At 51.6% G+C, this 12308-nt stretch overlaps 2 protein-coding genes across 6 annotated transcripts in view; one reads left to right on the top strand and one right to left on the bottom strand.

The window, feature by feature from the left end:
* ZDHHC22 (zinc finger DHHC-type palmitoyltransferase 22) overlaps window positions 1-1928 on the bottom strand; it is a 40261-nt gene extending 38333 nt beyond the window's left edge. Inside the window, exon 1 of one of the 2 annotated variants that reach the window (XM_017528566.1) lies at window positions 1869-1928. The gene's annotated coding sequence lies outside the window, so the exon portion shown is untranslated. Of the gene's footprint in view, window positions 1-1832 lie in introns of both variants that reach the window. The other variant, XM_017528567.2, reaches the window with a different exon arrangement.
* Window positions 1929-5789: 3861 nt separating this feature from the next.
* Window positions 5790-12308, top strand: part of TMEM63C (transmembrane protein 63C) — a 79707-nt gene continuing 73188 nt past the window's right edge. For 2 of the 4 annotated variants that reach the window (XM_017528558.2, XM_017528557.2), the window contains exon 1: window positions 6167-6441. The gene's annotated coding sequence lies outside the window, so the exon portion shown is untranslated. Of the gene's footprint in view, window positions 5809-6166; window positions 6442-12308 lie in introns of those variants that run through there. The other 2 variants (XM_037738502.1, XM_017528561.2) reach the window with 2 other exon arrangements.

The raw sequence follows: 12308 nt of genomic DNA, 5'->3' as shown, positions 1-12308 counted from the left end.
CAACAGTGTTTCTTTTGTGATGTCATCAACACCTGCTTCTGACCTCACCCACCCAGAAGTTTCCAATATCATTAAGTGATAGAGGCTGTTAGCGATGAATAACAATGACCTCCTACCAGTTGTGAATTTCTCTTCTTCCAGGGGAGAAGCAGAAGAGATTGCTGCTGGCTAAGACTACCCACTTGGTGGGGCCTTGGTGAGTGGGGCCTGGCCTGAGGCGGGGGTAAGAGAGGGCAGAGGGGCCAGGGTTGCCCCAGAAGAAGGGAGGCCTGGATTCTCTGCGTGGCAGGGCTGAGTGATCATAGGGCCTGACTCCTCCACTGGGGAACACCAGCTTCCAAGTACGGACAGTGCTGTGTGTCTAGACCTAAGCCTGAGGTCGTCTTCTCTCTAGAAATCCACAACCCTGTGTCTGGTTAGGCAGAGGACACTGAAAAATGATTTTCCATTCCAGTACATTTCCCCGCTACTTTCTGCACAAAAAAATCAAATTTTCTTCTGTCTGGAAAGGCAGATTAGAGCATGTGATAGAAGCCTGAGCTCCCAAAATGAATCCACTTTCTTAGAGAGTTTTTATTTGGCTCTTGGGATCAGGGGTTCCATAGACTATATGGCTTGCCACTTAAAGTACGAACAGTGTCTTGGTTCTGCCTTGAAAATACTGTCCCTGTCAGTGGTATATGTTTCTATTCTGGGTCCTGTAGTAAAATCTGTGGTCTGACTCCCATCATCTCCAAGACCATGGCCCCCTGCTTACCCTCTGCCTAGCAGCCTCACCCAGCACCAGGCCTTGGGGTGACAGGGACACTGGTGTGTGGCTCTCGCTTCCTGCCTTTTCTCTCTCATTTTGAATTTTCCTGAACATCTCACCTGGGTACCACAGAAAAGCCACGTACATTTGTGTAGGCTGTGCACAGTTGTGAGGTTTTTTGTTGTTGTTATTGTTGTTTTTGCAATTACAAGTCTACAATGTGCATTCTTGTGTGTGTAGGTCTTTGTGAGATCAAGCGTTTATGATAAAATTATTTCTAAATAACAGAGGCAAGTTCCCAGGGCCACTATAGGCTCAAAACTATGAGGGCTGTGCCCCTGCAGTTGTTAACTGGGCTGGTTTAAGATCTCAGGCAATTTCACTGATCAATACAGGCAGTCCAACTTACAACGATTCTACTTACAATTTTTTGACTTTAAGACGGTGCAAAAGCAATATGCATCCAGCAGAAATCATACTTTTAAGTATCCATCTAACTACTATGTTTTTCAATTTCAGTATTCAGTAAATAAAATCATCTGACACAATGCCATCTAACACGACATTTTATTATACAATAGGCTTTGTGTTAGAGGATTTTGCCCAATTTTAGGTTAACGTCAGCATTCTGAGGACATTTAAGGCAGGTTAGGTTAAGCTATGATGTTTGGTAGATTAGGTGGTGTGTTAGTCTGTCCTCATGCTGCTAATAAAGATATACTCGAGACTTGTTAATTGATAAAGAAAAGAGGTTTAGGCCAGGTGGTGTGGTGGCTCATGCCTGTAATCCCAGCAGTTTGGGAGGCCAAGGTGGGTGGATCATGAGATTGGGAGATCGAGACCATCCTAGCCATCATGGTGAAACTCCATCTCTGCTTAGCTACAAAAAATTAGCCCAGCATGGTGACAGGTGCCTGTAGTCTTAGCTACTCCTGGAGGCTGAGGCAGGGGAATCTCTTGAACCCAGCAGGTGGAGGTTGCAGTGAATAGAGATTATGCCACTGCACTCCATCCTGGTGACAGAGTGAGACTCTGTCTTAAAAAAAGAAAAAGGAAAAGAAAAGAGGTTTAATTGACTCACAGTTCAGCATGGCTGGGGAGGCGTCAGGAAACTTACAATCATGGCAGAAGGGGAAGCAAACACATCCTTCTTCATATGGCAGCAGGAAAAGAAGTGCTGAGCAAAAGGGGAAAATGCTCCTTATAAAACCATCAGGTCTCATGAGAAGTCTGTCATTATCACAAGAACAGCATGGTTCAGTTACCTCCCACCAGGTCCCTCCCATGACATATGGGGATTATGTGAACTACAATTCAAGATATTTGAGTGGGGACACAGTCAAACGGATTACATGCATTTTCAACTTATGTTATTCTCTGTTTATGATGGGTCTGTCAGGATGTAACGCCATCGCCCTAAATCGAGGAGGCACTGTGTTTCAAATCAGCTAGTGGGAACTTCCTAGGCTCTGTGACCCAAGGTAACATAGACTTCATCCCCAAAGCCATCAGAGAGTATTTATTGAGTCAAGGCACTGTGCTCCATATTAAAAATTAAAAGAAAAAGGAGACATAATCTGATCTTAAAAGGATTTATAATCTAATGAGGCAGACGGTAAATATAAATGAATCTGATTTCTGACCATTGAGGAAAGATATCATTTTGGATGACTGGGTTTTCCAGATGTTGAAGGTTTCTACCCCTAATACACAAACTTTATTCCATTTTAACCACTTTTTTTTTTTTTTTGAGGCGGAGTTTCACTCTTGTTACCCACGCTGTAGTGCAATGGCACGATCTCGGCTCACTGCAACCTCCGCCTCCTGGGTTCAAGCAATTCTCCTGCCTCAGCCTCCTGAGTAGCTGGGACTACAGGCGAGCGCCACCATGCCCGGCTAATTTTTGTATTTTTAGTAGAGGCAGGGTTTCACCATGTTGACCAGGATGGTCTCGATCTCTTGACCTCATGATCCACCCGCCTCGGCCTCCCAAAGTGCTGGGATTATAGGCATGAGCCGCCATGCCCGGCCTCATTTTTACCACTTTTGATTGGAAATACTTTCTAAATATACAGGTGCTTTCCTTTAAAATAAAATATTTGGTCAATGACTTCTTCTAGTGATGCAGGATGGTTGTTCTGAGCACATTTCCCCAATTACCTTGTGATACAATGATGCCTTCAAGGCCTGTTGGAATAACCTTATGCTAAATGACTCCAGACTCCTACGTTGTTGTTTTTTAATCATTGTTCTCTCTTCTCTTGCTCTTGACTTTTGCCCTTTTCACTGTACTTGCTTTCTTATTAGTCCGTTCTCCTTCTAACACGCTCCTGCTCATCTGCTGTGGGTTTGAAAATCAGGAAGTAGGCTTATCCTTTAGGCTATTGGTTCAGCTGCTGCAACAGAGACCAGACAATAGTGACTTCATTGCTCTCTGTGGAAAAATGCAAGGGGGTCAGCTGGGTACTTCTCCAGGTCATCTTGTGACTCAGGTTCTTCCTGCCTTGATGCTTGGCCATCTCCAGGGAGGTGTCCTGGTCAGCATCATCAAGGCTGCCCTCCCCTCCACCTCCTATCCACATCCCAGTTTTCACAAAGGGGAAAGAGTAGAGAACAGCCAGCTTCCTTTTCAGGATGTGGCCCCAAAATGAAACCTATTACTTCCACTCACATCTTACTGGCTAGGACTTCGTTCATAGTGCCACGTGGCTGCAAGGGGTTCTGGGATATGTGGTCTGTCGTAGGGAAGTCATATATCCAGGTTTTAACCTTGGGAGCGCTACTGTAAAAAGGAAGAGGGAAAGAAAAGGTGTAGGGGGTTCTTAGCCGTCTCTGCCACTCTGGATCTGTTGAAATTTTGTGTGGAGTAAATGAAGGTGAGCTCCAACTGAAGACACAAGGTGATCTGCAGAAAAAACCGCTGACTTTGACAGTTCCACCTGTGAGGGATACTCAAGAGTCCTTTTGTTTCTTTTATATTGTTCTGGATTATGTTCCTAGACAAGACATTGGAGGTTAACAATGCAGTCATGAAGACAATAACAGGCATAATATTTCAGTTTTGACAACTCAGGCCAAAGGCACAAATGAGAGTGTGATCAGTGTTTTCAGTGTCACAGGCCCAAAGGGCCTTTCTTTTGAAAGCCTCAGTTATTCATCCCCATACACCTTTATTGAGAACCTTCTACAAGCCTGACACGCATCTAGGTGGTTGGTTGGGACATTGGGGTCACCTCTTTCACCACCACAGCCCACCTGGCATCTCCACGGGTTTGGGTTCTCCTCCCTTTTCTTCCCATCCCCCGTCTACTCTCCTCCCCTCCCTTCCCTCTCCTTTCTGATGTAGATCTCTGTATATTGGCCAGGCTGGTCTCAGCCTCCTGGACCCAAGAAATCCTCCTGCCTCAGCCTCCTGAGGAGCTGGGATTATAGGTGTGAGCCACCGCACCTGGCTTCTGTCTCATCTCTCTCTCTCTGTCTCTCTTTTTTTTTTTTTTTTCTTTTTGAGATGGAGTCTTGCTCTGTCACCCAGGCTGGAGTGCAATGGTGCCATCTCAGCTCGCTGCAACCTCTGCCTCCTGGGTTCCAGCGATTCTTCTGCCTCAGCCTCCCAAGTAACTGGGATTACAGGTGCCTGCCACCACGCCGCCTAATTTTTGTATTTTTAGTAGAGACAGGGTTTTATCATGTTGGCCAGGCTGGTCTCAAACTCCTGACCTCAAGTCATCTGCCCGCCTCGGCCTCCCAAGATGCTGGGATTACAGGTGTGAGCCACGGTGCCTGACCTCTCTTTATGGCATGTCCTTGATGCTTATCAGGTTTTTCCTCTAGGAGCTGGAGTGGTTTGGGTACAGGCTTAACAACAGCTTCTGTGATGATGAAGCAGAGAAGGAAAAGACAAACTGCTTTTGTTGAGAATTTATGCTGTCCCACCAGACTATGAATAGTATAACTACATCAACAACAATGAATATTTGCAGAGCATTTATTTTGTATACAGTATTTCATTTAATCCTCATAATCACCCTTTAAGTTTATGACTGTTGTTTCCCCCATTTTCCATAAGCAAAAAAAAAAAAAAAAAAAGAAATGAAGCACAGAGAGGTTAAGTTCCACATTTAGGTGGCCCAGCTAGGACTGAACACAGGCAGCTAGCGTTCCCAGCACTACTCATATTGATCTGGTTTGTCTTTGTACCGGCCAGCCTTTATCCTGGAAGAGGAGAATAAAAGTGTCACGGCAGAGGGGTCTGAGACCCCAGCTGGTCCAGCCCTCTCAGAATTACAGATGAGAGGGAAAAACAAAGAGAGGTCAAGTGAGCTACCCAAGGTTGCACAGCGTGATAGCCACTGAGCTGGGGCTAGAACCTAGACCCTGATGCCCTGCTGCCACTGCAGAAGAGATGGTCAAAGCCTTCCTGTCCTATGAATGAAAAAAATAAAAGAATGAGTGGGTGAGTGAGTGCATAATGAATAGACTTCGGCAGAATCTGTCTATGTGGCTCACCCTTGGGTCTTCATGGGGGAGTTGGGTCATGAGAACCAGGGGGTCAAGGAAAGAGGGAGATGACCAGGGTGTGCCAGCTTGGCGGGGTTGTGTGGGAGGGGGGTGCTGTGCTGCTGGTTATGGGGAAATCAACCCATGAAAGCATAACCAGCCTTTGACCCCCTGCTCTGGCACCTCATGACCTTGTGTTCACATGGCTTCCTCTATGGCCTTCTTATCATATTGCTAACAGCCCTAACTGGTGAAAGGGAGTCACCTTCAGAGAGGGTTGGGCGGCGGCTCCTCCCCAGTTAGCTACTGTACTGCAAGTGCCCGATAATGACTATGACATAAATGTGCCTAGGCCCCTGCCTGGGAGGGAGAGGCTGTTTACTACTGCCCCTTGTTTTGCACACTGATCTTTGGGGGTTGCAAACACTGGCACCTGTCCTCAGGGTCAACACCAGGGTCAGTAGCAGAGTGGCCAGGGCTTTGATGAAACTCTGAGACCTGCAGGAGTGTGGCCCACTGCAAACCGGAAATGGCCCAGCTCACTCCCCTGGGCCTCCCAGGTAGGGCTGTGGCCAATTGTAGATTGCTCCTTTGCTGGGGAAGAAGCGGCCTGGGTGGCAGCTGGGTACCAGCCACTGGGCTGGTGCCAGGACCTGGTCTTTGGGTGGGGCAGAGCACTACCTTTGTGGGAGTGGGGTGGCTTTTCTTGCTTCTGGCTGATGGGACTAAGAAGACTGGGAAAGGGGACGTGCCTGAGAGAGGGCAGGGGAGGTGGCAAAGGAGCTGCCAAGGCCCAATGCATCAGGGGAGCTGGAGCAAGCTGGAGCCAGGGACCGGCAGCCTTGTGCGTTTGAGATAGTAATTTGCAGATGGTTCCTGGTTAGCTGCAGGGTCTCTTAGGCGGAGCCCGGGTCTTCGCGTAGCATCCTCCAGCCTGGGTTCCCCGGCGGGTCAGAGCAGCTTTGGGGCGGGGCCAAGGTTGGCCCCTGCTCGGAAGGTGCCGGGATGCCTCTCCCACGGTGATGCAGAGGGGAATTTGCTGACAGTCCCTTGCCACGTGGGGCTGGCTTAGCCCGGCCGGCGAGGAGGAGGACCCGCTGGCAGTCTCCTCCCAGGTGGGGAGCGTGGAGCCTGTCACCACAGCCTGAGCGCCGAGCCTGGGGCTGGGGCCGAGTGCTGAGGACGCAGATGTGGTGAGCACTCGACGCGGGTGCAGTGGCCGGGCTGGTCGGGCTGGGAGAAGGGGCGCAGCATGCAGGTCCCGCACGGGGAGGGGGCGGGGAAGGATTGCTTGTTTCTCTGCTTTCTGAGAGCTTGCATTAGGAGGGATGGGGGTAGGGGAGACTGCGCCACAGTCCCTTGCCACGCTGGCTGTCTCTAGCTGGTACCCAGGAAAGGGTGGCCTGAGCAGCCCACCCGGGAGGGCGTGGCTTTAGTAGACAGGTCTTCACTGGGTGGGGGGATGGAGGTGGATAGGAGGCTTGCCCGGGGGTCCCCAGCCTCCTGCCTGACAGCCAGGTGGGAGTTACCGCTCTGGGCCACCCTCACTCCCACCCAGGGATTTCCCGGGGCTCTGCCGCCCACTCTCTAGGCTGGGAAGAGAGGGGGCAGCCTGCTCTGCCGTTATGGGTTACGACAACGTCACTGCTGCGCTGCTGCTGGGCGGGCTGGGCTCCTGGGCCCCCAGAGGAACAATGCCACCTTTTCCCCATGTGCTTCCAAAGAAAGGCTCTCGCCTCCCTACTCGCCCTGGCCTTGAGAGAGAAACATTGTGTTTGGATGAAGCTCCTGGGGAAACTGAGACCCAGGGGTGCTGGGGCTTGACCAAGGTCACTGAGCAGGCCCTACAGAGCTGGCCTCCAGGCACTGCCTTCATTGAATGCTCTCTGGAGGGGCAGGGGCCCTTCTTCCTCTGTAGACCCCTGGTCCTTCCCCAACCCCAGCACCCCATTTCCTCATCCCTGAGAACAGAAGGAGCTGCAACTTCTGCATGGGGCTCCAGGGTGTCATAAGTGTGAGCAGGAATTAGATTGTCTGGGGACAGGAGAAAATTGCTCATGAAAACACTCACCTGAGCAGAGGGGGTGTGAGCCTGTGCTGCTCTTGTGGGTTCAAGGAAAGAATGAGAGTTGGCTTTGAGGGGAGGAAGGCCCATGCTGAGGGGGACGAGGAGATGAACTTTCTCCTTCAACTCCCGCAGCGCTCCGGGAAGATGTGCTTTCCTGAAGAGGGTCCATCACTTAGCACCGCTCTGTTATCATCTCATCCTCATTCTCTCTCCGGCCCCTGTCCCTAGGAGAAATGGGCTATGTTCCATCTAGTGCCCTTAGAAGTGAACTTTGCCCTTAGAAGTAATTCACTTGTTCTTCTCCCTGGGACAGATGCCCTTCCCTGGAGGGAAACTGAGGCAAGGAGAGAGAGATAATAGATTAGAGCCGGAGCCAGATGAGGAAACTGAGGCATGGAGGGTGGAGTGAGTTCTCCAGGTCTCTTACCTCCATGCAGGTCTCCTGACTCCCCAGCCACCAAAGGGCAGACTGGAGGGGCCTCTTCCCATCTTCTCACACCCACAGTCCCAGCGCTGAGAAGCTGAGGCTGCAAGGGCCTCCTGACAGGTGTGGAGGAGGTTGGTGACAGGGGACAGCAACAGCATTTTCTCCACCTTTAAGATATGTTTTCTAGTTACTTGGGAAGGAAGCAGCTTGAAGAGGGGAAATGAAGTCTTTTGGTTACATTCCCACCATGCCCCCACGGGGGATACACAATTTCTATGGGCCTATTGGAGCCAAAAGCAGACATCCCTCTGCCCTAGTGCCAGCAGCTGTGAGCAGAGCCAGGGAGTGGGGATCCACAGGTAAAGGGACTTCAGTATCTCCCTGACAGCATCTCCAATGGGGGGTTCGGGCCAGCCCCCCCACCTGCCCTCCGTGTACTCCAAGTGAAAGCAGTTGCCATATGCCTGGCCCATGAGTTGCTCCTTTTCAGATACCCCCTGAGCACAGCGCCCCTGAAGCTGGCCCCTGCTGGCTTCGCAGGAGCCTTGGACTGCATGATAACCACCAGGAGCTGCTGGGGTGACCTGTGGGAAGGGATGGGGTTTCCAGTAAACCAGAGAGAAACCAGCTGCTTATGGGGTGACAGTACAATGCCAGAGAGGAGAGGATCCACCCTACTGGAGGGGAACCACATGTTCAGTTCTGTTGCTGGGGTCCCCTTCTCCAGAAAGAAGGCCAGGGCCCCATGTCCCAGGAAGCTGGTGGTATGCATACCTCCCAGCTAGCAGAGACAGGGTCAGGCTTCAGAGAGGCCCCCTGGGTTATGAATGAGAACCAGACTTAAAGAGCAGAGAGCCTGGACCAAGTGCCTCTATTGGCTGGCACTCTGCCCTCAGCTTCTCTACCTGATAGCTACACATGAAAACACCTTCTCCAGATGGGTGGGAGGGCTTTGGAAACTTTTCAATGGGAAGTATTATTCCTGGAGTCTCCCGTCTACGTGGAAGCCATCTGTTTCCTGCCTCGATGGGGGAAGCATGGTTTTTTCTTCTTCAGAGGATACCCTCTTCCTCTGTGGCCAGCCTAGGCCATCCTTCTAGGCTGGGAAGGCAGGTCAGCCCTCCCCAGCCCACTTCAAGTAGTGCTTGGGGCTTTGAGGAGTTTCCTCCCCCCACACCCAGCTGCCCATGGTATTTCACATATTTAACAGGATGTTCACCCCGGTAAAATGCGGGTGTCTAGTGGCACAGAGGAGCTTCCACTTGATCTTAGCCAAAAGGCAAAGAAGCGATAGCACAGTGGAGTTTCTTACAGCCCTGTACCCTCCCCACTGCCTCAGCTCTCGAATCCCACGAACTCTGCTCTGATTCTTCCTGGGAAGTGGCTGGTGGGAGAACCATAAAGATAATGAGCATAAAGTGCTGGGAGCTCTTTGCACAGAGCGTCCAGTTTGCAGGAACCCACGTGGTGCTCAGGCCATGGGCAGGCTCACATGGGGAAAGGCTGTAATGAAAGTGCTTAGAGGAAGTGCTCAGCTTCCAGTGAGATCAGCAGCTTTTAGTGCCTTGTTTTCCTGAGGTGGGGCCCCGATGTTCACTCTTCTTCCCTCTCGTGGGAGAGCAGTGGTTTTCACAGCTTACACATCAGCATGGGTGGTGTAAATGGAACTCCACATTCTTGCCCATGAGTTGGCTGGTGCAACTCCTGCAAGGTAGGGTTACAGGAGGAGCTGAGATGAGAACGTGGGCAGCTCATGAAGTATGGTGTGTCCTTGCTCTAGATCTGTCTGCATTACTCAGGCCCAACCGAAGGTGGCTCTGAAGAAGAAGAATGTGTGGCCAGGACTCCATGTTCTGTGTTTCTAGGGCAGGATAAGTACTCAAGCTGCCACATTCCTTGCCAGCACCCCTGGGGCTGGTGCTGAGACATGCAGAGGCAGGGTGGATAGGGAAGGGGTGCCTCACTTTCACCTCCTGCCTCCTCCTCCTCATTAGTAATGCTCCCCAAAGGGAAACCGAAGCATAGATCTGCTTAGAAAGCCAAGACTAGGACCCAAGTGTCCTGGGCTCTCACCTTCTGCTTCTCCCAGCCTTTCACTCTGCTGTTTGACATAAGCACCCTCCAGATGGGAAGAGCTGGGCTGGAGGTGGGTGAGTCATGCCCAGCCCTGCACCTATAGGCCTTCATTCCTGCCAAGCCAGGGCCTCTGGTGTTCTTAGAGGATCAGAGGCAGAAAGACCAGGCCAGCTTCCAGCAGGAAACCAAACTGTCTCCTCACCGTTACTTAGTGGCCTGGCCAAGGAAGGTCCTGGAGACAGAAGCCTTCTTCTCACTCTGGCTGAGTCTTCTCAGAGTTGTGCTCAGCCAGGTGCATGCTGGCCTCAGGCCATGGGGTCCCAGTAAAAAAGCAAGTGACCCTAGGGTCTTCGGAGAGATAGATGGGCGAGATGGAGATATAGCCAGTCCTCTGGGATACGGCTGTCTGTTGGGTTTTGGGTATTGAGGCCTCATTGCCTTGGGGTGTCTGAGTGGCAGTGATTTGGGCATAGGCCAGAAACGCTGCAGAGGGCAATGGAACACATACCCAGGGCCCTGTGGGGAAATCAATCCTGCTTTGATGGGGACATGGGAGCACAGAGGACCTGTCACACATGGACGCACTCTCTGGGGGAGCACTCTGGAGCTACCTTTCCACCTGTTTCATTACCAGCTTACTTCACTTCCGCAAGTCCTCCGTTTGCAACACAGTGAATCCCCACCGCGCAGAGCCACTGGGAGGATGGATGGGAGGAAGCAGAAAAGTGCCCAGCATAGTGCCTGGTGACCAGGAGTCCCCTTCTTTTCCATTTGCTCGTTCCTCTATATGCTGAGTGGCTGGCTGTCCAGGAACCTCTGGGATGGTGACCATGTTTTTTTTGTTTTGTTTCTTTTTTTAAATAGTCTTGTTCTGTTGCCCACACTGGAGGGCAGTGGCACTATCTTGGCTCACTGCAACCTCCACCTCCCAGGTTCAAGCGATTCTCCTACCTCAGCCTTCCGAGTACCTGGGATTACAGGTGTGCTCCAACACATCTGGCTAATTTCTTTGTATTTTTGGTAGAGACAAGGTTTTGCCATGTTGGCTAGGCTGGTGTCGAACTCCTGACTTCAAATGATCTGCCCGCCCCAGTCTCCTAAAGTGCTGGGATTACAGGAGTGAGCCACCACGCCCAGCCAGACCATGCTTTTTGGTGACACCAAATGATGTCGAACAATGGCTGACCCACAGTGTCAGCTGCTCCAGGCACTATTACAACTGAACTGTCCCCATCAAAAAGGCTTCAGGCCATGCATGGTGGCTCATGCCTATAATCCCAGCACTTTGGGAGGCCAAGGAGGGAGGATCGCTTGGACCCAGGAGTTCAAGACCAGCCTGGGCAACACAGAAAGACCCTGTCTGTACAAAAAAGTAAAAAAATTACCTAGGCCTGTGGTTTCAGCTACTCAGGAGGCTGAGGTGCAAGGATCACTTGAGGCCAGGAGGTTGAGGCTGCAGTGAGCTGTGACTGCACCACTGCACTCCAGCCCAGACGACAGAGGGAGACCCTGTCTCAAAAAAACAAAGCAAAACAAACAAAAAGGCTTCACATCCCTGAGGACCTGGCAGAGGGGGAATCTTCTCAGAACCAGAGGGTGGGTGTGTGTGTGTGTGTGTTTGTGTGTGTGTGTGTGTGTGTGTGTGGTATGGGCAGGGAGTGTCCTTTCATATAATGAATAAGCTGTTGCTGGACCAAGGATCCCTTCTCAGCTGGGGCCTCATGTGCCCAGGCATGTCAGCTAGGCCTGGCTTGGGAAGACTTTCTCAGGTACCAGAAGAGCCACAGCCTGAACAGTGAGCCTAGCTTGAGGCCCTGAAGCCACTCAGCGGCCTCACATTCCCTGTCATTACTTTTTAATCCTCTCCACGCCTTGGGAGAGAAAGCAGGTCTGAGTCGCCCGCTCAATAGATGAGAAAGCTGTGGCTTGAGAGGTTGTGACAGCCACAACCGCACTCACACACCAAAGCAGCAGAGTCCAAACGGGGGCCGTGGCCAGTCTGTGTCCAAGGGAGTCATCTGTGCGCTGTCCTCCCAAGCACAGCTGACACATCCTGAGCTTACCTCCTACTGCTGGGGCTGGTGGTTTTGCTGAAGTTGCTTGAGACAAAAGGACTGGGAAGAGAAGGTTGTGCATCTGGGCAGGGCGCCCAGAAGCGGGTTCTGCTGAAGGATGCCCCTTGTCATGGGAACAGGGAAAGTGGAAGGCTAGGATTCCCATCCCACCCCCACCCAGGTTCCAAAGGGCTGAGCCAAAGCAAAGGAAGGGGACCTGGCCCAGCCAGGCCCAGGCCCCACTCTCCTTGGAGGGGCTCCCTGGGGCCCTGGGCCAGGCACATACATGCAGCTTGTGCTGCATGGAGCAAGAGACAGGAAGCCCCTGGCCTGGGTCACAGAGCTGCCAAGTGGAGGAGCAGAAGGAGCCCCAGTCCCAGCATCCTCCTGTGTGGCTGGGGAGGGAACCCCTGCCAGAGCAGCCCTGATCTGTTC

This window comes from Cebus imitator, unplaced genomic scaffold (genome assembly GCF_001604975.1).
Source record: "Cebus imitator isolate Cc_AM_T3 unplaced genomic scaffold, Cebus_imitator-1.0 Scaffold54, whole genome shotgun sequence".
Taxonomy (NCBI): Eukaryota; Metazoa; Chordata; class Mammalia; order Primates; family Cebidae; genus Cebus; species Cebus imitator.
This window is presented reverse-complemented; position numbering and strand designations above follow the sequence as displayed.